This window comes from Vulpes lagopus, chromosome 7 (genome assembly GCF_018345385.1).
Source record: "Vulpes lagopus strain Blue_001 chromosome 7, ASM1834538v1, whole genome shotgun sequence".
In the NCBI taxonomy this organism is placed as follows: Eukaryota; Metazoa; Chordata; class Mammalia; order Carnivora; family Canidae; genus Vulpes; species Vulpes lagopus.
Genome location: NC_054830.1, coordinates 68,985,494 through 69,009,873, shown reverse-complemented (window position 1 = coordinate 69,009,873; position 24,380 = coordinate 68,985,494).

The following is a 24,380-nucleotide window of genomic DNA, read 5'->3' as shown; positions in this document are numbered from 1 at the left end:
ATTCCGCAAACAAACCGTGTATCTACAGTTTAATCGCCTCCCCATTTAGCAGAAGAGGCCAGCCTCTCCCACCAACCCAATATCCCTCGCCCTCCGCCATGCCTGAAGGAAATCACATTTTCTTTCTGGCAGAGTCAAAGACACGGAAGAGATGTTAATGAGGGAGCTGGACACGCACAAGAATTCCACCACTTGTGTGCTCCAGCGAACGAGCTGATAAAACCCTGATAGGGATGTGTGCTTACTGTGGAAGTCATCAGGGCTTGACATTAACAAGGGAATAGTAATAAGCTTAAATCTAGGCAAGTAAAAATATACTAACAACATCAGTTGAGGGTTGGGGAAAGAGGGGTATCCACTCTTGGCTGTGCTCTACCTCCTGTCTCCTCCCCATCTAGACCTCACTTAGTTGTCTCTGGGAAATGAAGGAGACTTGGACCAGATAGGCTCTAAGGGCCCCCCGAGATCTGACACTCTGGGAATGGATGAAACAACACGATGTCTACTGCAGGACTCTGGGAGTTGGGCAGTGCTGACAAGTCAGATGGTGCCAAAAGACCATCCATGTGGAGATCATCAGTGATAGTGGATGGGCCAAGAAGTAACAGTATACCTCCTCAATTTGCATAATAGCAAGAAAGGAGAGCAGAAGGCATTGGAACCCCTCAGAGCACGTTGCCACTTTGGAATGCTTCGTTCACTATGGAACACTTTCTCCTCCTTGTTAGGAAGAGTCGTCAGGATGTCTAATTGGAAGATTTTTCTAAGCCCCGGTCATGAATATACTTAAAATCCCAGAAGCTAAATTTTGAGGAAAAAAAAAAAAACAAAAACACCTTTTTTTTTTTTTAAAGTAAGCTCTATGCCTAAGATGGGGCTTGAACTCAGGACCCTGAGATCAAGAGTTGTGTGTTCTATTCACTGAACTGGCTACGCTCCCCCCAACCTCCAAATTTGTTTTAATTAGAAATCAACAAAGAGAGCAGGTAAAGCAGCTCTGGACGAAAGAGACACAGCACTGAGCACCTAGTATGTGCCAGATACTAACTTATACATGTAAACCAAGAGGACTCAACACAACCCCCAGCCCCCACAGATAGGTGCGCAATCCCTAAAGTAAAGGTCAGAGACCATAAAGAATGAGGAGGAGGCCATCTATCTTTCGTGAGGGTATTAGAAGTGACAGTAGTTAGAGTGGTATCTAATGAACCTAAAAATGATCATTTTCTGGACCTCTAGTCATGATAAAAGTCAGTGTAACAAGTAGAAACAAGCAGAAAAATGAATGATTTATAAAGGATAAAAACTTTGAAATTTGAATTGAACCTTAGTTCCTTCATCTGTGTAAATTGCTCCATAGTTATAGAGCTTTTCAATTTAATGAAGGTTTAGGAAGCACCTACCTGAAATACAGAGTAAGCTATCTGATGTGATACATGTGTAACACCATGATAAGATTCAAGAGGGAAGGGAGACGTGATACTGGGGCCCCACTTCCATGAGCACAATGATCAACTCTAATATTAGAGAATTAATTAAAGTCATATAATTAAGTACCTGTAGTCTTTCTTCAGGTGCTCCCTGTATAGAACTTTCTCAACATGGTATCTAAGGCATCTTTGGAGTTAGAAGAGAAATAGAAAAGGTAGTATAGTTCTTCATAAATAGGTTAAACCTAGTCTAACTTAAAGGTTAGAGAGTACTCCCTCTCCACCCCAGTCGTCTCCAGCTACTTTCAGTTTTAAACATCATAATGAAGATGGAACCCCCCGCCCCAGATCATCAAACTCAATGCCAAGTGCAAATACATGAATCCCAATGGGATACCTTTATTGAGTTCCAAGCTGCATGTCAGGCCCAAAGCTGACCTCAAGCAGAGCAGTGATACAGACCTCTTGCTCACCAACTTTAGAGAGGTCAGACATGTAATTAAGGAAAATTCACAATGGAATATTCTAGAACAAGTCTATCCGGGGCAGTCAGAGACAGTGTCACAGAAGAGGTGCCATTTGGGGGAGGCTGGGTGGCTCAGTTGGTTAAGCATCTGCCTTCAGCTCACATCATGATCCCAGGGTCTGACTCCCTGCTCAGCAGGGAATCTGCTTCTCCCTCTGCCTCTGCCCCCACCACAGGTTGTGCATGCTCTCTCATACTCGCTCTATCTCAGACAAATAAAATCTTAAAAAAAAAAAAAAAAGACTTGAGATTTGGGGTACCAAGCAGAGAAGAGAGTGACAACATGTTAAGCAAAAGGAATATCTTGAGCAAAGGCTCAGAGAGGTAAAGGGGCATGGGAACCTGTTCAGCCTCTTGCTTGAAAAAACAGTGAGTCGTCTGGAGACAAAGACTGTGGAGGATGCAACCAGAGATGTGGGCAAGAGCCAAGTCATAAAGGGCCGCCCTGTGGGCCAAGGCAAGGAGGTTGGCCTTTGTCCAACAGCCATGGGGAGCCCTTGAGAGCTTTCAGACATTGGAGTGACATGGACTTTAACAGAGCTCTTTCTGGGGCCCTGTGAAGACAGATTGTTGGAGGCAAGGAGGCAAGTTGGGAGGAGTTTTACTGCTATTTTTGTGTGGAACTTCTATCTATTCTGAAAACAACAATAGAGGAGTAAGTCATGTGGCCTAATAACTTTCCACGTGGACTACTGTGGGGACGGTTTAGCACCAGGTAGGTGGACACCCACTGAAGAATCAGGACACAGTACCAAGAGGGAGCGCAACAGCACAGAATGGCGGGCTCAGAGGGAGAAAGAGCAACAAGAACCCCAGTTCTACAACTTATCAGTTGGAAGACACCGGCAAACTCCATGAACTTCATGGAGTCCAACTCTCCTCATGCGTAAGATAGCAATCCCAACACCACCCTGGTTGGTGGGCCATGAGCTAGATGAACACAAGGTCCCTGGCAGAGCAACGGTCACAGAGCGGCTCTTCTCTAAGTAGTAGCCACCATTATTACAGTGGAAAAGCCCTTGGCCAAGAATATCCTCAGAAAAGATCCATTCACCGAAACAGAGGCTGCTGCTGCTGAGCACCAGTAACCAAAGCAAACAGAGCAGTGGGGACGAACCCGAGTTGTTACCTACACGAGAGGCTCAGGTGTCCCTTTGAAGGAAAGCAAAAAGCAGCCTAAGTCTAACAAGCCCATACACACTGATCAGAGCTGCGGATTCTCAGCAGCCCTGGGCACATTCCCATGTAACCTGGTTTGACAAGCTGCACGGGCCCAGTGCCCAGCTTCCAGTCAGAATCTACCAGGCCCAGAATCTACCAGGCCCAGAGACGATTTGACAATTTCTCTCTCCCTAGGAGGGTAGTTATGATGCAGAGTGGAGGCCTCAGCATTTGTTTTAAGCACCTGCGCATCACTCTTCTATTTCCTATCTCACCTAAAGGCTAAACTACTTCTAGATAGCAAAAGCACCAGCCTCATGGCCCAAAGCTCTGAACACAGCTTCCACAATTAGCACAGCTAATTTACCATCCAGGAACAGTTTAGGTTCTAGAATCATGGCTCATGATCGCAGATATTCGGATATTCCCAGTTCAGACAGGACTGAGATTCCTGCTCCAAACCTCTTGCTTGGAAAGTAAGGGCATTCATGGATGAAGATACAGCTCATTGCCGACTATTATGTCTCCTCCTATCTTCTGACTCTCATTCTCTCATTTGCAAACACTCTGGAAACTTCTCATGTCCCCGGTTCAGACATCAACTGTCTCCTTCCACCTACCACTGCATGTTGCTCAAAGTAGCCCACAGCCACTGCTGCATCTCACCTGGTAGTCACCCTTCCGCCTCTGGAAATCCCTTTGTTCATTCCCCGTAAGACTGAAATGTTCTGGCCAAGTCACTAGTGACCTTTCCAAATCCAACAGGGTCTCACCCTACTTGGCCCTCCTGGAAAGCTGTCCTTCTCTTGACCTCCTGCCATTCCTCCCACTCTCCTGCCCACCTTCTCCCCACCACCCCAGTTCACAATGACTGACTTCCCTTCCTCTGCCCATCTCTGGCTGTGCGCTTTCTGAGTTTTTCCCCAGGGCCCTTTCTTTTTCCATAACTCTCTTCCTAGAAGATTACACAGCAGCCCACCATGGTTCCAGATGCTTCCACTTCCATAAGAATATAGAATTTGCCTTAACTCTAGCTCAACACTCTCTCTCTCTCTCTCTCTTTCTCATCTAAAACAGCAAAGCCAACCCCTTCGTGGAATCCCTGTAGGACCTGCTTGTCCTATGCTGGCCTCAAACACAGCTGTTCAAATCCAAACTTCCGACTTCCCCATCAAAACCTGCTCATCTGCCAATATTTGCCTTGTTGGTGGCATCATCATCCCCTCCACCCAAGGTAAAAGGCTCAGACACTCTTGACTCCTTCTATTTTACCCCACTGTACTGAGCTGTATCAGTTCTTTCCTTCCTTCCTAAATGTCCCAGCTCCTGGCCAAAAGCTCTTGCCTGGGCTTTTGCCTTCACTTCATAACCAGTCTTCCTGCTTGCTCCTTTTGTCTCTGCAGAATTTCCTCCTCATTGCCATCTTTATAAAGCACAAAGACTATTACCTTCAGAGAAAAACCCTCACTGCACCCCCTGCCACACCGTCTCCTTAGCACGGCATCGAACACTACAATATAGTGAGAACATACATTTGGGGTCTGTCTCTCCTACTAGATCATAAACTCCTCAGTGGCTACAACTGTTCCTTAGTGGCTAGATGTCCACCAGCCTGAGCTGTACTGGGTGCTCAACAGGCACATGGAGAAATGAGGGAACCTTCAGGCTGTCAGCACTCCCAGCTATCCAGCCCTGTTTTCCAAAATCAAAATGGCCTTCTCGGATTATTTGAGGATCAAGAGCTGTTCATCAACTTCAGAGCAATTATGGAAAATCCACCAAAGTATCCCAAAATTTGTAGGAGAGATGAATGCCCCCACCTTAACTTTCTATAGCATTGAGCTGCTCCTAACTGGTTTTTTATCCTCATCAAGAAAAAAAAAAAGGTCTCATTATATATGATAGATAGCAAAAATAATTTCACCAAAGTTATTTTTTTTTACTTTAACTTGTTTTATCATTCAAAATCCAACCAGAAGAAACAAGAAATCACTCTACTTAATACAGACATAATTCAATTAAAATAATTGATTGCTTAATGATCCGAATGGTGGAGAAACTGAGACATTTAAGCAGATGATGGTGAGGAAAGCAGGATGATGCTACCATTTCCAGGCTAGAATAACAACGGCAGACCAGGGGCCAGTCACCTAGTAGAAGTCCGAGCCTTGGCAGGGGCAGATTTATCATAAAGCTAATGAGCCTCATGCTTTGGGGCTCCTTACCCTCCTCAAAGTTCTGGGTCTAACTTTTTTTTTCCTTAAAAGGATCCCCCAAAATCATATAAGCTGTCATCTTCACAAAACCTGGATCCTCCAAAAACCATGGAGGGAATATTACCACTGTTAGAGATGTTGCACAATGCTTAGATGGGGAGAAATCCCCTAGATTTTCCCTTCTGTCCACTTTCCAATTTCCTACTAGTACTTTCCAGTGGTCAAACCCAGCCACAAACCAACTTGCATGCAAGCCTGGGAAACACAGACTTCAGGGGCAGCCTCCCTATAACATGGGGCAGAGTGGGGGAGGAGCGAGGAGCAGATCTGAGAATTAGCATATCAGCCTCATTGAGTTCTCCCTTTGGTATCCAGTATTAAGGCTGAATAAAGGCATATAGAGTTTAAGGGTGTTACCAGGAAAATGCTAACTGACTCTCCCTCTCCCAAGATGTCCTACATGACTATGTATACACAACATACCTGTCTCCTCCCAGGCCTACAGACTCTGAAACTCCATCTTGCATTGTCCTAAAGGCAGTCAGATTCGGGAAGGACAAATCACACTAGCTGAGCTTATAGAAGCTTGAAGCCTGAGTCTAAAAACCAATATGTCAGGACGCTGGGGTGGCTCAGTGGTTTAGTGCCTGCCTTCAGTCCAAGGCCTGATCCTGGAGACCCGGGATCGAGTCCCACATTGGGCTCCCTGCATGGAGCCTGCTTCTCCCTCTGCCTGTGTCTCTGCCTCTCTCTCTCTCTCTCATGAATAAATAAATAAAATCTTAAAAAAAAAAACAATATGTCCATTTATAAGAAGAAACATCCCTGTAATGTGGAGTAGCATGCTTGTGTTGACAAAATTAGTTCAATTCTCTTGCTCACTATAGCACACAATTATGGACTATAAACACCATGGCAGGTAAGCAATGTGGATACAAATTAATAATACCCACCCCCCACCCCCTAGGGGCCTGGTAATGAATTTATAGTAACAACGTCAACAAATCTAGATTGAAGAGAAATTAAAATCCCTATTGAGCACAGAGCCCCAGCCAGACTAGTTAACATGATTTGAACATTTAATAACATGAGGCTCTGACAGGTACAGATGTTGGTGTCTACCGTAGATACCGATCTGGCAGGAAGATTGTCAACAGTTGTTTGCTTGTCAGAGCACAGATTCCTGACTCCTCTGATGAGAGCCCAATTTTGCCTCCCTGACTCGGTTTTCCTATGTCCCATGCTGACCACCACCTCTTGAGGTGCACACGAATGTGACACCATCCAGTTGGTTACAATCAAGTTCAACAGACCTCGGAGCCATTCGCTCACATTAGGGCAGGCTTCTGAACCATTCTCACTCTTTGAGAATCTCATCAAAGCTTCAGACTCTCTGAAATCTATATACATGCAAATTGTGTGTGTATTTTCAGGGGTTTCTTTGACAGTGTTGCCTCCAGTTCCTTTTCTCTAGAGCAGGGTTTCTCAACCTCAGCAATACTAGCACTTTGGGTTGAGTAATGCTCTGCTGGGGGTGTCTGACCTTTCTATTCTAGGATGTTTAGCAGTGTCCCTGGCCTCTATACACTATGTGCATGGACCCCACCCTCTACCAGTTATGACAACCCAAAATGTCTCCAGACCATGTTAAGTGTTCCCTGGGGGCAGGGAGGTGGGGTGGTGGGCAATACTGCCCCAGTTGAGAACCACCCACCCTAGAGAGACACCCGCTGCCTCAGCTCTGACTCAATGAGCAATGCTCAAAGGGTCCAGCCCTGAGAGTAAACAGGTCCCCTGTGCCTGCCCTGTCTAGACCTGAGGCTATCAGTTCAACAGACAAGTTAGCTTTAGAAAGAAGGTGGCCTAAAAGTTTCTGCTCTCTGGTCCTACCAATGTATAAAATAAGTGTGTGGATCAGGGTTGGGAGGGAACTCAAAAACACGTGGTTGGGTTACTTATCAGGTTGGAGATATTTCGAGCCTATTTTTTGTTTGTTTGTTTCCATTTGGGGGGAAAAGAGAAACCATCATGATTGGTGTGCATGTGTTTACAAAACATTATAGGATTATATCCGTTAGCCAACAAATCTACAGTCCACTTGAAGCTGCTGGGATTGTGAGCCATCTGGAGAAGCTCCTCACGTTTCTGGCATAGCTGGCATTATTGTCCGCCTCTCCCCAAGGATTAGAAACTCGCAGCCCACGCCAATTCTCTAGCCACCTGTAGTCTTTATTTTTTTTAATAGTTTAAAAAAAAGACTTTGTTTACTTATTTGAGAGAGAGAGAGAGAGAAAGGAAGGGAGAGAGAGAAGGCACACAAGCAGGGGGCAGGGGCAGAGGGAGATGGAGACAGAGAAGCAGACTCCCTGCCAACCAAGAGAGCCCGATGTGGGGCTTGATCCCAGGACCCCAGGACCATAACCTGAATCGATGGCAGATGCTTAACCGGCTGAGCCACCCAGGCATTCCCATCTGTAGCCTTTAAAAGATAGCAAAGAAATCATCATTATCCTCAGCCCCTCCAAACACATGCTGAGGATTTATTGTGGGCCAGACACTATGAGTTATGGACAGCAAATGATTTAAACCTCACAACAAGCTAGAAAAGTAGGTATTATCATCCCTACCTTGAACTAAGCCTCAGAGTGGTTTAGTAGGTTGTTTAGAGTCACACAGCCAGTAAGTGGCAGAGCTGGAGTTAAAATCTAGTTCCTCTGACACCAAAACCTATGCTCTTTTGCTGTCACCATCTTGTGTCTGGGCCAGTTGCAAATTTTAGCAAAGATTATTTAATGAGGCAGGAAGAAGTGGCCTCTGTGGGATGTACAAAAATCAAGACAAACGACTCAACTCTTTTCCGTGGGGAAATGCATCAAAAACAGATATTTGACGTCAAATTTGAACAGAATTCCTGATCGATGTAATAATATATATTTTTTTGGATATTTGAACCCATTTAGAGCATTGTTTGGCTGCCATCTTCCAATTCCCAGAGTCTTCCCAAGATACAGGCAGCTACATGCGGTGCTGAGAGTAAGCCAACAGCCCAAGAATCCTGACTTGGAGGGCTCACCAGCCCCATCTCCTCCGCAGCAGCTCCAAGTCGCTGGCTCTGAGCAGGAAAACATTCATGAGCTCTCAGTTACCAATTCAAACCAGGGACCTCCTCGTTCTGCCCACACAACTCCAGGGGACATCTGGGACAGGAACGGAGAGACCAGATTGATGGGGCTAATCCAGAACACAAATAATGTATTTCCTCCCCAGATATGAAAACAACGCTTGGAGCCAGGTTGTAATAATAGGTTTCCCCAGTATGACTGCTTCCATAGAGAGTTACAAGTGTCCCTTGATTATACTTCTAAGAATATCGAGTCTGGGTTTCTTCCTTCCTTTCCTTTTTCTCTTGCTTTTTCTTCCTTCCTTCTTCCCTCCTCCAACGTCACACCCAGACCTCCTCCTGTGCACTAGCCTCTGCGCTGGGACCTGGGGGTACTGCAACGAATGAAGGCCAGACCCCGTCTTATCTTAAAGCCTAGTGGGAAAGACTGGCAAATAAGCCCAAAGGAGTATGACGGGCACGGGCATGAACAGACTGATGCTACTGCCCCCTCAGGAAGATAAGAAACATTCAAAATAGTGTGGGGAAATCACCTGTTTGTTTGAAATACTGGAGGTCAGGGTCAAATGAAGCATCTCAGTAGGTATGATATTTTTGTATAGCCCTGCAAATCGGGGCCTTAAAACTTGTTAGGAAAACATGCCTTTGATGGGATCCTTGAATTCTATGGTATGAAATCTTAATAAAAAGAGATGTCAACAAAGCTGTTTTCTTTTTCCCTTAGAGAGCAGAGTGGGCAAGGATAAAGACTGTGGTCAATGATTGCTGCTTCTCTTATTCATTAAATTTGTTAATAATTTGATTGTTTTAATCTTCAAATTACTTTAATTGTTTTAATCTTCAAATTACTTTTGAATGCATGATCTTAACTTTGCCTGACAACAACCCTATGAGGTAGATAGTATTACTTCCATTGCACTGGTAAGAATATGGAGGCTCAGAGAGGTAAATGGTTGTCTTAAGGGATCACAGTTAGTTGAGAGAAGAATGGGCCTCTCAAATCCACCTCTGCCTACCTGCGAAGCCCGTGTCCTTTCCTCTAGACGGCAACGCCTCCATAGATGCCATGAGTCCTGGGAAAGGAGTAATGTTATTCAACTGCAGTCTCCCAGGCATCACACGTGGAGTGGAAGGTGTGTTCAAGAGGCTCTGGGGTGTTGAGAAGACAGTAAAGTGAGTTTTAATGGAAAAGATTGTTCTACTTATAGCGGCTCCAAAAAAAAAAAAAAAAAAGTGAATCACTCTTCAGGCCTGACATGTTTTGAGAGACAGACATGCCTGTAAATTTGGCCAGACTCGTGGGTGCCAGATGATAATTGACAAAGACCCTAGGGCTTGGCGATCAAGCCAGGACTTCCTCGTGTTCTTCGCTGGGCTCTCCAGGGGCCAAGCGCAGTGCATAATTAAGTCAGATGGTTGCAGAGGGGAAGAGATGGGTCATTTTCTCTATGGAGAGGTTTTCTTCTTGGCAAGATGCAGAGTGACACACTTCAGGCAGCAGGAAGATCATTTCCATAAAAGTCGGCAAGGAGGGAGGGAAATCGCACAGTTACTGAAAGACAAACAAAGCCCAAATACCATAAACAGAGTATGGAGTTCCCAACCAGAGGCACAATTATCTCTTACCTCAAACTTGGACAGGACTCAAGCGAGCATTATAAGAGATTTTCTCATGCACATGAGTAATTGCCCCACTCATTAAAATGTTATAGATGAGCCTCACTTGGAAAGCAACAAAGTGTGAATTCCAATGCAGGACCTGGAGGAGGCTTAAAGGGGCCCAAGGAAGTCCTAGCAGAGAGTTTCAAGGCAGCCCAACGATCTTCTAGGAGGCAAAACAGTGGCCACAGAGAGAAGAAAGATGCAAAGAAGAAAAGGCATCACCCATATGAACACTAATAGATGCCTGACATTCATTAATGAAAACACAAAATCATAAAGTAACAGGAGATTATTTATGTCCATTTCAATGAAGGAAAACACATGTTTCAGTCTCACTCGGTGTTCACTTAACTACTTGGGAATCTTTCTTCTTGGACCAAAGACAATATCAGTTTAAAACAAAGAACCGATGGGATCAATAATAATGTAACTTAAGAAAAATGTGATTCCTTTCTTTTTTTTTTTTTTTTTTTTAATGTGATTCCCATGGGGTTTCATAGCACGACAGAAGCCCACACTGATATCCTTAGCCCACAAGTTTTGGGATGCCATCTTCTCATCATAGATACTTTCATGATATTTTGAGGCTGCTGAGCCACCCAAGAAGGGGACAAGCTGAATTCCAAATCTTTGAAGGTCTATTCGGATAGCTTGATAGATCATATTGTGAGCTGATCTTGGAATTTAAATAATCAGATTTGAATTTTTAACTTTACGCATCATCCTGAATGCACTGTGACTTGGTTGGTAATAGTAACATTCACCATGACAGGGGAAGAGCAGCATGGATAGAAGGAAACAAAAATTAATGAGTTTAATATAAGACCTGCTGAACCTCAGACACCTACTGGCCATTTCCCGGGGCGGGGGGGCGGTGGGCATCCCAGTCCCATAGACAACTGATTAGCAACATTTCAAAGAGCAGCAACAGAAAGATTACAGCCAAAAATTAGAGACGATAATTACTTTTCTCTGCTTTCATATGTGAATGTGTTGCTTGATTCCTGCTTCTTTGTTGTTATATATGCATTTGTCATCAGACGTAGTAAGTTTTTGCCTTTGTACTACAGCACAAAGACTTCTGAGTTGGAGCAAGCGTCCTCCCTGGAAAATTTCAGACATGACACAGACTAACCTGATCTTTAAAGGGCTAAACAAAGTCAACATTATAAAAAACGTAACACAACTCCATGAGATTTGGTAGGATAAGGGACATCCATTCAGTCACTTTGTATAAAGGACTGATGACCTTTATCAACAGTAACAGCTCACCTGGCCATATACCAGATAGACCTATGGCAACCCTCAAAATATGAGAGAATGCCCACAAGTGATGAACATCCTTCCAGATCACAGGTTGCTGTATTTTGTTTTTTAGAATGTTTCTTCTGATTATACAGTAATATATGTCCATTGTGTCACGTTTGGCAAATGCAAAAGGAGCAACAAGAAAACAAAAACCACCTTCAATCATACCAGAGATAACCGCTTCTAATAATTGGCTGTATTTTCTGTTAATTTCTACTCATTACAAACATATGTATTGGGGGGTGTATGACACCATTCTGTACATACCATTTTTATATCTATTTTTCTCTTTAGCACAATGTATTGAGTATTGTCCCATGATATTAAATATTTTAATAACATATTTTTATTGGCTAAATAATGCCTTGTATCATAAATAATTGAGCCAATTTTTCAGCAATGGAAATTTGGTTTGTTTCCAGTTTTTTGTCAGTACAAATAACAAAACAAAACAAAAAAAAAATCCCACTACGTAAATCTGGCTATGCTCCTGTATCAGTTGGAGCCAGACAGGATGGCAGATGCAAAAGGAGTTTTATGAAAAGAATATTTATGAAAGCATTGGTGGGTTTCCTTTAAACCCACTCAACAAAGATGATGAGGCAAAAAGGAGTGGAGCCAAGAAGCAGTAGGGAAGCCACTACTAGTCAGGCTTAAATAAGCAAAGGGTGGGGTTCTGGAGCTACCAGAACCCAGTTAGATCTGCAGAGAAGGAAGAGCCACCTGACAGGCGATGTGGCCTTGGGTGAGGAAGGCAGACACTCCCAAACCACGTCCCAGTTGGGAGGGAGCCAGCCTACCCTCTCTTTCCACCTGCTCTCTGACTGCCCTGGCTTGCCAACAGCAGAAGCCAGCGAGCACACAGAGGGCAAAGGAGCTAGGTTGGTGTCCATTGCGTTCAACCTCCCTAGATAGAGAGCAGGGTGGGGAAGAGACAAACAGACATAATCCAAGAGACAAATAGAGAATATCCTGCTCAACAACTTGCTTATGTCTTTCTTAGTTTGAGCCACGAGTGCTATGAAGGTTTAAAACGCAGAGTATGTGGTCAGTACCTCTGAATTCTGTTTGAGCTCCAGATGGCTGCAGAGCAGCCCAGCTCATCTAAGTTTCTTTGTTCCAAATCTAGGACTGGGTCAGCCCCTCCTCCGAGCCTCATTCTGCTGCAGCCACCGAGGAGACTTCTACCACTTGGTCTCTGAGCCAGGGCTTAATGGGGCAGCCAGTATATTAGCACATTCAGGAAGTTCAGGAATTAAGTTGCTGCCTAGGCCAATAATACAATGCACCTACAGGATGATCCCTATCACATTTATTACACAGTTATTAAGCTTAAATGACCAAGCTTCTTGCCTGGGTCCCAATCTTTAGCGCATATTGACTGTTATAGAGCAGAGCCCTCTTAACACTATAGGTAGTGGTCAGTGGCCTTGATGCCCTGTCTGATTTTGGTGGGCACGATATTCCTGGAGACTGGTCCCTGCTTCCTTGCTAAGCAGTTAGTTGGCTGATGTCCTATCCCCAAATCAACAGAGCACCCATAGCCATAGCTGTGCCCATGAACTAGTAAAATCACTATTTGCTGTTACGCCCTGCTACCAGATTGAATACCTTTGGCTGTTAAGTCTAGCCCAGAGGGAAGCAAGCATAAATTATTTTTAGGTAATACATTTGGGGTCACTCCTACAGTCCGGTTATGATTCCAACAATAGGTCAACACAGCCTGAATTTTTCTACCCACTGAAAAATTGGTCTGGTAGTCAACTGTGCAATTACTGGTTAAACCCTAAGGTTTGCTAACAGTGAGAAAAGAGTAAAAATCCAGGTAGTTTGGCTGCTGACATTTGGCAATGACATCATCTTCTTTCCATGGCCTCTAACCCTCAGGTTCAGCAAATGGGGTTTGAAAGAGCTGCTTTAGGATCTGGCAAGTCATTTGGAAAACTGTCTTCCCCAATGCAGAAAAATACTTCATTTTTCTCGTCTGATCTATAGCAATGAACTCTTTTCCTGGTTCCTTGGCCATGAAATATGCCTCCTGTATTATTATAGGAAGATTTGCCTCGTTGTGGTCTATATCCTTGATTGCCTTTGAAGTCAGCAACATCAGAAGTTAATTCCAAGCAGGTCTTCTAGGTCCTGTGCATGCTTTGGTGCTTTATAAATTGCATTAGAGGTTAGTTTAAGCTCTTGCAGCCCAATAGACATTGTATTGTGTGCCTCTATTTCTTTGTCTCTTTATTTCCAACAGTACACATTCAAGTCCTGTCTTTGTTTTGTCAGGTGGGTCCTATTAAAATCTTGTATTAAACTTTGCCTCTTTTGAAGTCCCAGACCTCATCCATCTGTTTTGTTTTTTTAATGATTTTGTTTAGAATTTTTTCAAAGTTAATGGAAATGTTTGAGGGATGGAAAGTCTGGTTAATTGATCTTTCAGTTAACTGAAGGTTATTGTCAACCAATATTTTTAGATTTTTGCGTTTTATTTCATCTCACTTCAAATATTCCCCCTGTTTGTTTCAAATACCCATCCTTCACTGACCAAATTTCCAAATTTCTCTTTTTCTTAAATCCTATGTTAGTTAATCCCTTCTACTCCCAAAATTGGGATTAGATGCCCAGAAACTAGATTCCAGAGGGACTGGCTGAGGACTATAAACTGTAGAAGAGATGCAAATAAGGAAGAACCCCAGAAAGAACATATGCCCAAATTTGTGAATCACACCTGATAATCATAGACCATATATAAGCATCAAATCTAAAAGTGTATGAGTAAAAAAATAAAAATAAAATTAAAATAAAAAAATAAAAGTGTATGAGTAAGATAATGAACAGCAAGAGTTAAAGGCTAAAGACAATGGATCTTAGAGAAAGCAAATGGAAATGAGGAAAAAAATTCCAAAATATTGCTGCCAACACTGATAGGGTATTTGGCCACCCTTACCAGGATGCTTCTCAAAGGTTAATTTCTACAAACAACAAAATTCAAGCTTGCTGAATGTCCCGAAAAATATCCTTTGCTCACAAATTTTAAGCAATGCCCTTTACCACCGTATATAATTTATCTAGAAAATGCCAATTCCAGCATTGCTACTTAAAAAGAAATGTTAAACTATGCATAAAAGAAACTTTGGGTAAGTTCCTAAACAAATAAGGCAGTGAACTAGTTCCAGAACTTGAAGATCGGAGGCATGGGTGGTTATACCCAATTCATGAAAATAATTTACTGAGTTCAGTGGGACCCCTGAATCAATACTAAACATGAACAAAAGTATATCCTACCCTAAATTTGTAATGAAGTAATTTGAAAATAGTGTTCGTAAGTTCATATTGTCTAGGGGATGCTTAAAGTATTATGGAGAAACTGTCAAGGTGTCGTACAAATGGGGGAATATATATATTCAGTTCCAGCTCCACAGAGAGAGAGAGAGAGAGAGAGAATAGTTTAACCAAAGGAATTTTAAAACCTCAATGTGATCGAAACAGAGAGAATCCAGCCACCAAACGAAAAAAAATTGAGGGTAGAAAGACAAAAGCATGAAGACATTCAAGGTTAACAAGATAAAAGGGAGGGGAGGATGGGTTAAATAGGTGATGGGGATTAAGGAGTGCTCTTGTTGTGATGAACACCGGGTGTTGTATGGAATTGTGGAATCACTATGTTATACACCTGAAACTAATATTACACTGTATGTTAACTAACTGGAATTTAAATAAAAACTTTAAAAAAAAAAAAGATAAAATAACTGCAAATCCAAATGGTACAGATCAGAAAGGGTGAAACTAACCAATCTGGGACATGTTGGAGGGAAATGCAGATGAAACCAGAATGATCTCCTAAGCAACTTCAGGGCAAAAGAATCAAATGCATATTGAACCTCTGGGTTCTTTGAAGTATATTGATCGTACTGTGTATTTATGAACTGTCCTTATTTCAGAATGAAGGTTAAGTCACTGTCAACAAATCTTTTTGTCTTCTTCATAAAGCACCCCTCTGAATATCATTTATATACAGATACTTGAACAGAACACACCTGGCCATGATCATCAAGATTCTGGTGTTCAGGAAAGAACAAAACCAGATAAAGAACGCTCATTATATAAACACAAACACACACACACATCACAAAAAAAAAAAAAAAAAAAAAAAAACCACTTTCTTAAGACTCTTATTTTTAAGTTAGTTAAATAAATTCCGTTTCAAGAGAGGAAATCAAGTGGGATAAACATGCCTTCTTTCAGATACTATGAGCAGTTAGAAGATCACATTCTGTTCTTTCTAGATGGCTGGGAAATATAATCAGATGATCCTGGTCTTGGCAGATACATGTATTCTGTGTGTGCTTTTCCACAAAGTGGGCACAAGTGTGGTCACATGTTTATGTCCGCAGTTCACTGTCTGAGCTCTGTCTGCACTGGTTAGTACTAGCTCCTGCATCTATCACCATAGGGACCCATATCCATCATTCCCTTTCTTTCCCAGAGATCAACCAAGGGACTAGGCAGTCTTTCCTAGGAAATACTCAAAAACACTCAGAATCATATCCTATTCCTTATTCCTAGACAGCCTTGTGAGGGAGGCTACCTCCTTCTCAATAATATTTCCCTAGTAATTCTAATACCAATCCTTCTAGAGGAACTACTCACAATGACTCACTAGAGAAAAATAATACAAACTTAATCTCTTGAAAAACCTCCTTTAAATACAACTCTGATTATGTCACTCGACTTTAAGGTTTCAGTGTCTCCCAACTGTCCACAGAATACAGTTCAAGATATTAGCTTGACATACACACTCTTCTATAGTTCAGTCCCTGTCTATCTTTTCAGTGACACATTGTGCCGTTGAGACATTAAGAAATCTTCAGTTCAAACATGCTAAACTTCCTGCAGGGCCTCAAGAAAGGAGAGGCTTTCTCGTGCCTCTGTGTTTTACTACTTGGTATTCCTCCTTAATAAAAATGCCTCACCACCACCTTGGCGGTCATTACCACCATCTACCTTCTGCTTCTTCTCCAACTGGAAACTATTCACCCTTCAAGGCTGAGCTAGACAGCAGCTTAGGAAGTGTTTTCTGGTCATTGGAGGCAGAGTCTACATGATATGCAACTATTACACAATTCAGTATCATATTTAATCTACTTATTGCAAGCATCACAAGGTTTTAATATTGTATAACTGAATCCCAGTGGAATGTGTACGATCCAAAGACTATGTTCTTTAGTATTTGAGGGAAGTGAAAGGTTTCCAGAAATCATGATATATGAAAAGGAGTGAAGAAAATAGGCCTGAAGAAAACTCAAAGAAGACCTAAAAGCTGTTAATAATACAAACAATAACCACGGGTAGGTTACTATTTGGGTGTCTGGTATGTATAAGGCACCCTACTAGCTACTTCAGAAACATCTATTTAATTCCCTACAAGTCCCCCCCCCCAGATGTTTATCATCCTCATCTCCATCTCAAAGAGATGAGGAAACTACTCAAAATCACAGAACTTCTCAGTTGCATGGCTAGTGTTCAAAGCTAGGTGCCTACTGTCACAGTCCTTTCACACTGTGGCATCCTGACCCACGTCCTGACTTTAGGATCATTGGTCTTGGCCTCTCTATTCTGCTTTGCAATTAGCTAGCTATGTGGTCAATGACAAGTCATTTCCCCCTCTATCTGGATCTCTTGACCACTCCTTTCTTAAAACCCTCTCTTACCCCAGAGAGCCGATCTATAAGTTTTACTTCTTTGTTTTATTTATTCATTCATGAAAAACAGAGAGAGAGGTAGAGACATAGGCAGGTTCCCTGTAGGTAGCCTGATGAGGGACTGGATCTCAGGATCCTAGCATCACGACCTGAGCCAAAGGCAGACACACTCAACCACTCAGCCACCCCCTGGTGTCCCCAAATTTTACTTCTTTCACCCCTGACTATATTGCAAATCTGACCATCTTCATTATCAAAACTCTAGTCCTCTCTCCCAAACTTGTGCAGTAAGTTCTTAATTCATCACTGGTGTCGATACCCGTTCAGACTGGCCTCCGATCCAAGAATGGATCAGACTGGGCCTTAAAAACACAAGCTTATCACGGTGCCCCATCTGTCCTTCCAAAGAAGACCAAATCCTTCCCATGGCACACAAGACCCCTGGCCCCCACTCTAGTTTAATCCCACCTTCGCCCCCACCCCCACTGTTCCCTGAGCTCCAGCCTTTCGTTTTCTCAGCCTGAAAGGCTCCTCCCTTCCCTCACCAGCTCTCTATTCTTGTGACCTTCTCAGGGACTGCTTCACTGGGATGCTTTCCCTGACCCCCCAGATCAGATAGGCCCCTGTTAGACATCTCCACTGTCCACTCTTTTTCCCTCCATAGTATGTACCAATGTATTGATAAATGACATGCTACTGTGACAATGTGACCAGTGTGTGTCTGTCTGTCTTCCTCACAGGCTGTAACCTCTAGGACAGCAATGTCCATCCAGGTCCACGTTTCTTCCTTTGTCCCTAGTACATGGTATGGGGCTTGCCAAAGATTAAGTGCACAATAAAAATTTGTTAAATGAATGTGGAAAAGTGTATGTCTATTTCCTTACCTGAACAATAGGAAAATTCAACCATGAGATGTCTAAGGTCCCTCCAGCCAGGACATCCAACTCCTTAGGACACTGAATCACATTCCTTGTTGCCTTGGAAGTCCTAACCAGACCAAGATGGAGGTAGAGTTTAGTTCAGGAGGAAAAAAAGTGCTTTCTGATAAGAGGAACAGAAGAATTCCCCCAGAGAGTAATGGAGCTAATCAATTAATAGTTACTTGACCCTCTGCCAAGGATGCTATAGTAAGAATTCCTGTATGCAGTGAGAATAAGAATAAATGACCTCAATATCCCTTTTTAAAAAGTCTGCGACTTTGAACCTGGGTGAAATAACCAGACCCAACTCTAAATCCCAGATGATTAAAGGGTAAGATCTTTAAGATTAAATAGTAAAATCACCAACCAGGTGATTAAATAGTAAGATCTTTTGTGGAAGATCCTCATACGTTAAAATGACATTTTAACCTCATAGGGAATTGACACATTCTATTTTAATGTATAGTAAACCACCTTGAGCACTTGGTAAAAATACAAATTCTCAGACTCCCAATCTATAGATTTTGATTCAGTAAGTCTGGCTATTTTTAACGAGAGTCCAGGTGAACCAGGTGAGTTAGAAAATTCTTGCATAATGAAAATAGCTCTGAGATTGAAGCTAGAAGACTGGGGTTCCAGCCAGAATCAATGGCTAATTAGCTCTAGGACCCTAGAAAGCTATGTGATCTTTCTAAGTCCCATGACTTTAGCGTCATCTTGGAAAGAGAAGCAATATTTTTAAATGTCTTAACATGAGTTGGCATGGAAACTGATTCTTAATGATAGCATATGCTACACATTGATCCTAATCTCACTACCTCTGCAAAGGATTCTAAAGCCCTTGTCTCAAAAGCTTAGGATGAATTCATTTAATGTTTGGCTTCCTTTAGAGAATGGAGGCATATTTTACTTCCCTCAAAAATTAAGAGAATTTTGGCAAAGATAAACTCAGCCACCTCAGTGACCAACTGTCAAAACAAGGTTTCGGGATTTCAAAAGCTTTTCCCCACAAACGAGCCTCTCAGAACAGATGTGGGATTATAAATGACATCCATCTAAGGTAAAAACCTGCCTTTATTTTCCCTTCCAGTCACTATTTTGTTCAAGATTCTATCACCTTTGGGAAATGCACTTATGAAGTATTCTTAAAGTTGGAATGCAAAAGCCAATCAAAACTATCTTTTCCTGCTTCTATCCTGGAAATTTGTACATCTGATACATTTTCAGACACTGGAAAACAATAAAAGTGGACTTTCCTTTTTTTTTTTTTTTGAAAAGCCTAGGCACTGGGAAGAGCAGCTGGTGGCTCAGCCAGTTAAGCGTCCAACTCTTGGTTTTGGCTCAGGTCATGATCTCAGGGTCCTGAGATGGAGCCCTACATCAACCTCCATGCTCAGTACAGAGTCTGCTTGTCCCTTTCCCTCTGCCCCTCCCCCTGCTCGGACGTGCTCTCTCTCTCTCTTTCAAATAAATAAAACCTTTAAAATAAAATCTAGGGATCCCTGGGTGGCGCAGCGGTTTGGCGCCTGCCTTTGGCCCAGGGCGCGATCCTGGAGACCCGGGATCGAATCCCACATCAGGCTCCCGGTGCATGGAGCCTGCTTCTCCCTCCGCCTGTGTCTCTGCCTCTCTCTCTCTCTCTGTGACTATCATAAATAAATAAAAAAATAAATAAATAAATAAAATAAAATAAAATCTAAAAAGCCTGAGAATTCAAACCTATTTATCAGAGTCCACAATCTTAACTAAGTTTCATTCATTCTCTCAAGCCTTCATTAACCTCCAGACAAGTGGCTGGTTTCTGCAGATAGAGGAGTAATTTTGACATAGTCCCAGCCTTCAAGGAGCTTATACTCCAGCACAGCTTCAATCAATGGAACTTTGTGCAATAATAGAAATATCCAATATCTTCACTATCCAACACTGTAGCCACTAGCCAAATGTCACTACTGAACATTTGAAATGTGACTGGGGAATGGAAATTTTATTTCATTTTAATTAATTTAGATTTAAACCTAAAGAGCCACACAGTGGTCACTACCACACAGCACAGTTAGAACAAAAACAGATATTAGAAGAAGAAAAAGGAGAGGAGAAAGAAGAGGAGAAGGAGGAGGAAGATGACAAATAATAGAGTATGCTGAGTATGATTATCAGTGTATATATAATAAGCTATTGATAATCATGTGATGACTAACTTTTCAGTGAAATATTTGAGGGTCAAGGAGATGGTGTTTATGAAAAGATGCAGGGTGAAGATGTCATTTGAAGAGTGAGAGGTGTTCACCAGATAGAAATAGGGAGAAGGAGCCTTTGGAAGAGAAGTCACAACTTCATGGAAGCTTGAAAGCACACATCGGGTTTTTAGGATAATGGTTTGGTTTGGTTGTTGCACCAGATACTTGGGAAGGAAGGAGTGAGGAGGGAGGGCTTAATCATGAGAAATGAGCAGGTGGGGCCAAATCACAAAAGGCCTGATGTATGGTTCTGATGAGTCTGGGCTTTGCCCATAAGCAAACATTTCTCTTGGGTATACTCTAAAGCTTTTCAGTGGTGGTTGATATGCTTGTTGCTTGTTTTCCCAGGGATGGGGCTAGAGCTGGTATTTTCATTGTCTTTAACTTCCTGCTTCAGCTTCATGCTTGTATTTTCTCATTGCACAATATTTTGGGTTTCTATTTTCACAATGCCCTAGAAAAACATAAATAGCTAAGTTAAGTTTAATTCAGCTGCAGTCTCTACTCATCACAACTACTTCAACCTAAACCTTTCCAGGCTACAGATGAACCTCATTTTTCCAGTAGGCATTATCATGCTTGCAGACCTGCCAGGAGCCATCGAGAAGGCTCCAGCAGCTGAAAAATAAAGAAATGTTCCAGCTCTTTGCAATGTACAGAAATGAAGGAAATTTATGCCCAGTTCAGTTAAAAACAGCACAACTCCAGAATGACCTGGGAAAGTAAAGGAACAGGACAACAGTCCACTGAAGCACTGTTCAGCACTGATAGTCACTGTTAGTATAAAGTCCTTTCCTTTTAGGTCAGCACTGAAACACTATTATTTATTAATTACAAAAAAAAATCCCACTACCCTTTATTAAGCATCAACTCTGTGTGGAAGCAGTATGCTGAGCGCTTTGCCTACAGTCTGCCACGTAGTCCTCGTAACACTCCGTTAGGTGAGTCTTATTCCTAGCTCCCACATAGATATGGTAAAGCTCAGAAACACTGTCTAGCATGTGGTTTGTCCATAGTCACACAGTTAGTGAGTGACAGTGTCAGGCTCAAAGCTGGGGTAGGCCACGTGAGACTTCTGCTAATGACAGGCACTGCTGTAGCATAACTGGTGTGGCAAGGAAAACTGAACGCATTCCCACATTCCCCACTTATCCTGCCCGGTGATCACGGCTAAATCCCTCAACACTTCAGCCTGTTATTTTACCTCTAACATGGGGATAATTTGGTCATTTCTCCAATTTTTAAAGGGATTAAAAAAAAGTTGAAAATTTACTTTTAAATGGGAGGTGTTTGGAAGTCACTCAATCATCAAACCAACACAGGCCAAACACCTACAATTTAAAAAGCCTGCAGCCAAGACCTACAGGTATTAAAAGAATATGAAGACCTCAAGAAACTTTCCATTTAGCAGTTAAAAAAATCACAATGTTTATAACATGCCACTCACCCAGACAGGAATAATACTCATTCCCAGATTTCAGTAAAGTAGGAAAGGGTATTTGTCTGGGTTGTACACTCCAGGCACTAGGATCTTTAAGGTTTTAGGAAGAGGAAGGTAACAAGTACAGGAACCTGTATACCCGTGCCCTCCATTGAACCTTCTTGCTAAGTTAATCACACTCTCTAGTCTTTCTGCAAAGCATATGGACAGACACCCAAAGCACACAGAACAGACAGCAGCTTACACCCCCCCAAACACTCTGTCAAGTCTGTTGCTGGCTTACCAAGAGTCATTTGGGTTTGCATCCAAGTGTGTTTATGCCAATTGTACTTACCAGTAAAATGACATAATTTAATTATTTGAGGAATTTAATAAAATATGAATGCATAAAGAGTTGCTTTTATGAGAAATAATTTGAATACTTTGAAAAGATTCAATAAGGATGAGTCACTAAGTAAATGGCTTTGGAAATAGGTGTTGGTGAGATGACAATAATTGGGGTAAAAATCATAAAAGTAAAGAAGGATTTTATGCCTACGTTGCTTCACAAATGTTCTTAAGTTCTGACTCCACGTTAAAAAAAAAAAAAAAACAGAAGTGCAATTGTAGATTGTGCATCATGGCTGTGGTTTATGAAAGACAATTGACTACAGTCGGTGAACCGTCCCTGCCCCCATCCAAAAGCTTTGGCCTGACATCAAAAGACTGGCAAAGGCATGTACATGTATGTTGTCTACATTAAAATAAAATGTGTATGGTATATGTGTATCATCTTATCCCCGCTTTAACCGACTTTTCAAAAACACCAACCAACTGTTGGTCCCAATCATAGCTGATAAGAGGACTTCTACTGTATTACAAGAGCAGAATTGTTTTGTTTTGTTTCAATTATAGTTTTATGAAGCTGGCAAGATATTTGTTGAGTATGGCCAAGCCTATGCTCTGAAATGAGCTACATTTGGTTGCTGTCTCACAGGACATATAGTAGGTCCTGATTTCAGTCCCCAAGGCCCTTACATAGGGCTGGAGGGACCCTCACCCAGACTGGTTACAGGGGCACCAATAGTTTCTAGATTACCGTGCCCTGCAGGTCTAGATGCTCTCCATGTCAACTGTTTGGCTGACACTGACTGTGTTCACTCACGTGATTTGACTTGGGTTGGAGGAGTGTTTTTTAATCTATTTCCAAGTCTTATTGCTAATACTCTTGATCAAATTATTGAGTCTTTACAATTGATTTCTATGACGACCACAGTTCCCCCTAAATTGCTTTAAAAAAAAAAAAAAAGTGCTGGAAGCGTGTTTCACTCCAAAGTGGCCCCTAATGAGCCATGAATGAACTGTTTCTACTTGGCAAATATTAAACTATTCCACAGATTTTCATATCCACGTATAACTAAGGACTACTTACCAGTTACTTACTGAGCTATGAAAATTACTAAAATTGAGTTTAAAAATTAATACATTGCTAAAATGTACTCAACTCTTCAATTCAATGCTTACCAAAGAAGTCTCGCTATTTCTACAAAACACAAAGCTCTTACTGTATGTGTACAATCTCCAATGGCTGGAATTCTAGCAATTTTCAGAAAGAATGCATTGTTCTCAGAGCTTTATCACTGGGGTTTTAGGTTAAATATGGTCTTCAGTTGCCTCTCCTCTTGTTTCAACAGATGTATAGAAATGCTGTTAGGTTTTATCCCTGCTGTTTGGTTCTTGAGAAACCAACTACACTGTTGCCATTTTGACTATTTTTATGTTTTTACTGTTGATGGCAAGCAAAGCTTTTGAGAACCACTGCTCAGCTTGTTAATCAGAACAGCTAGGTGAAGCACTAGCCAGCTCTGAGTCTCTCTGACCTGAGAATTCTATATTCTTGTTCCTTATAGCAGCTGCCATATCTGCCCTCAGTAGTGCTCTCCACACTATGGATGATGTGTGGGAGCTTAATCCCCTTTTTTCTCCTACTCAGAGTCTAAGCTGAAAAAGATCCCCATTTACAGCTCCATAATATTTCCTGGGTCACATCATTATACTCAACAATGCCATGCCCCATATTCCATGGTCCTTGTGCATATAAACAAAAATTGTAATACCCTGTGAAATATTAAATTGGGATTAATTTTACTATTATCTTTTTATAGATAGATTTTCTTATTGAGACAAAATACTCAACAATACTCTCCATGCCTTTGGTCTCCGCTGAGGGGGACCTCCACTCAACTACCAGATTTGATCATTTCACTCTCCTGCTACCAAAAAAAAAAAAAAAAGATAAATTAATTAATTTATCTTTTTTTTTTTTTTTTTTTTTTAATTAACTTTTATTGGTGTTCAATTTACCAACATACAGAAAAACACCCAGTGCTCATCCCGTCAAGTGTCCACCTCAGTGCCCGTCACCCATTCCCCTCCAACACCCGCCCTCCTCCCCTTCCACCACCCCTAGTTCGTTTCCCCGAGTTAGGAGTCTTTATGTTCTGTCTCCCTTCCTGATATTTCCCAACATTTCTTTTCCCTTCCTTTATATTTCCTTTCACTATTATTCATATTCCCCAAATGAATGAGAACATACACTGTTTGTCCTTCTCCGATTGACTTATTTCACTCAGCATAATACCCTCCAGTTCCATCCACGTTGAAGCAAATGGTGGGTATT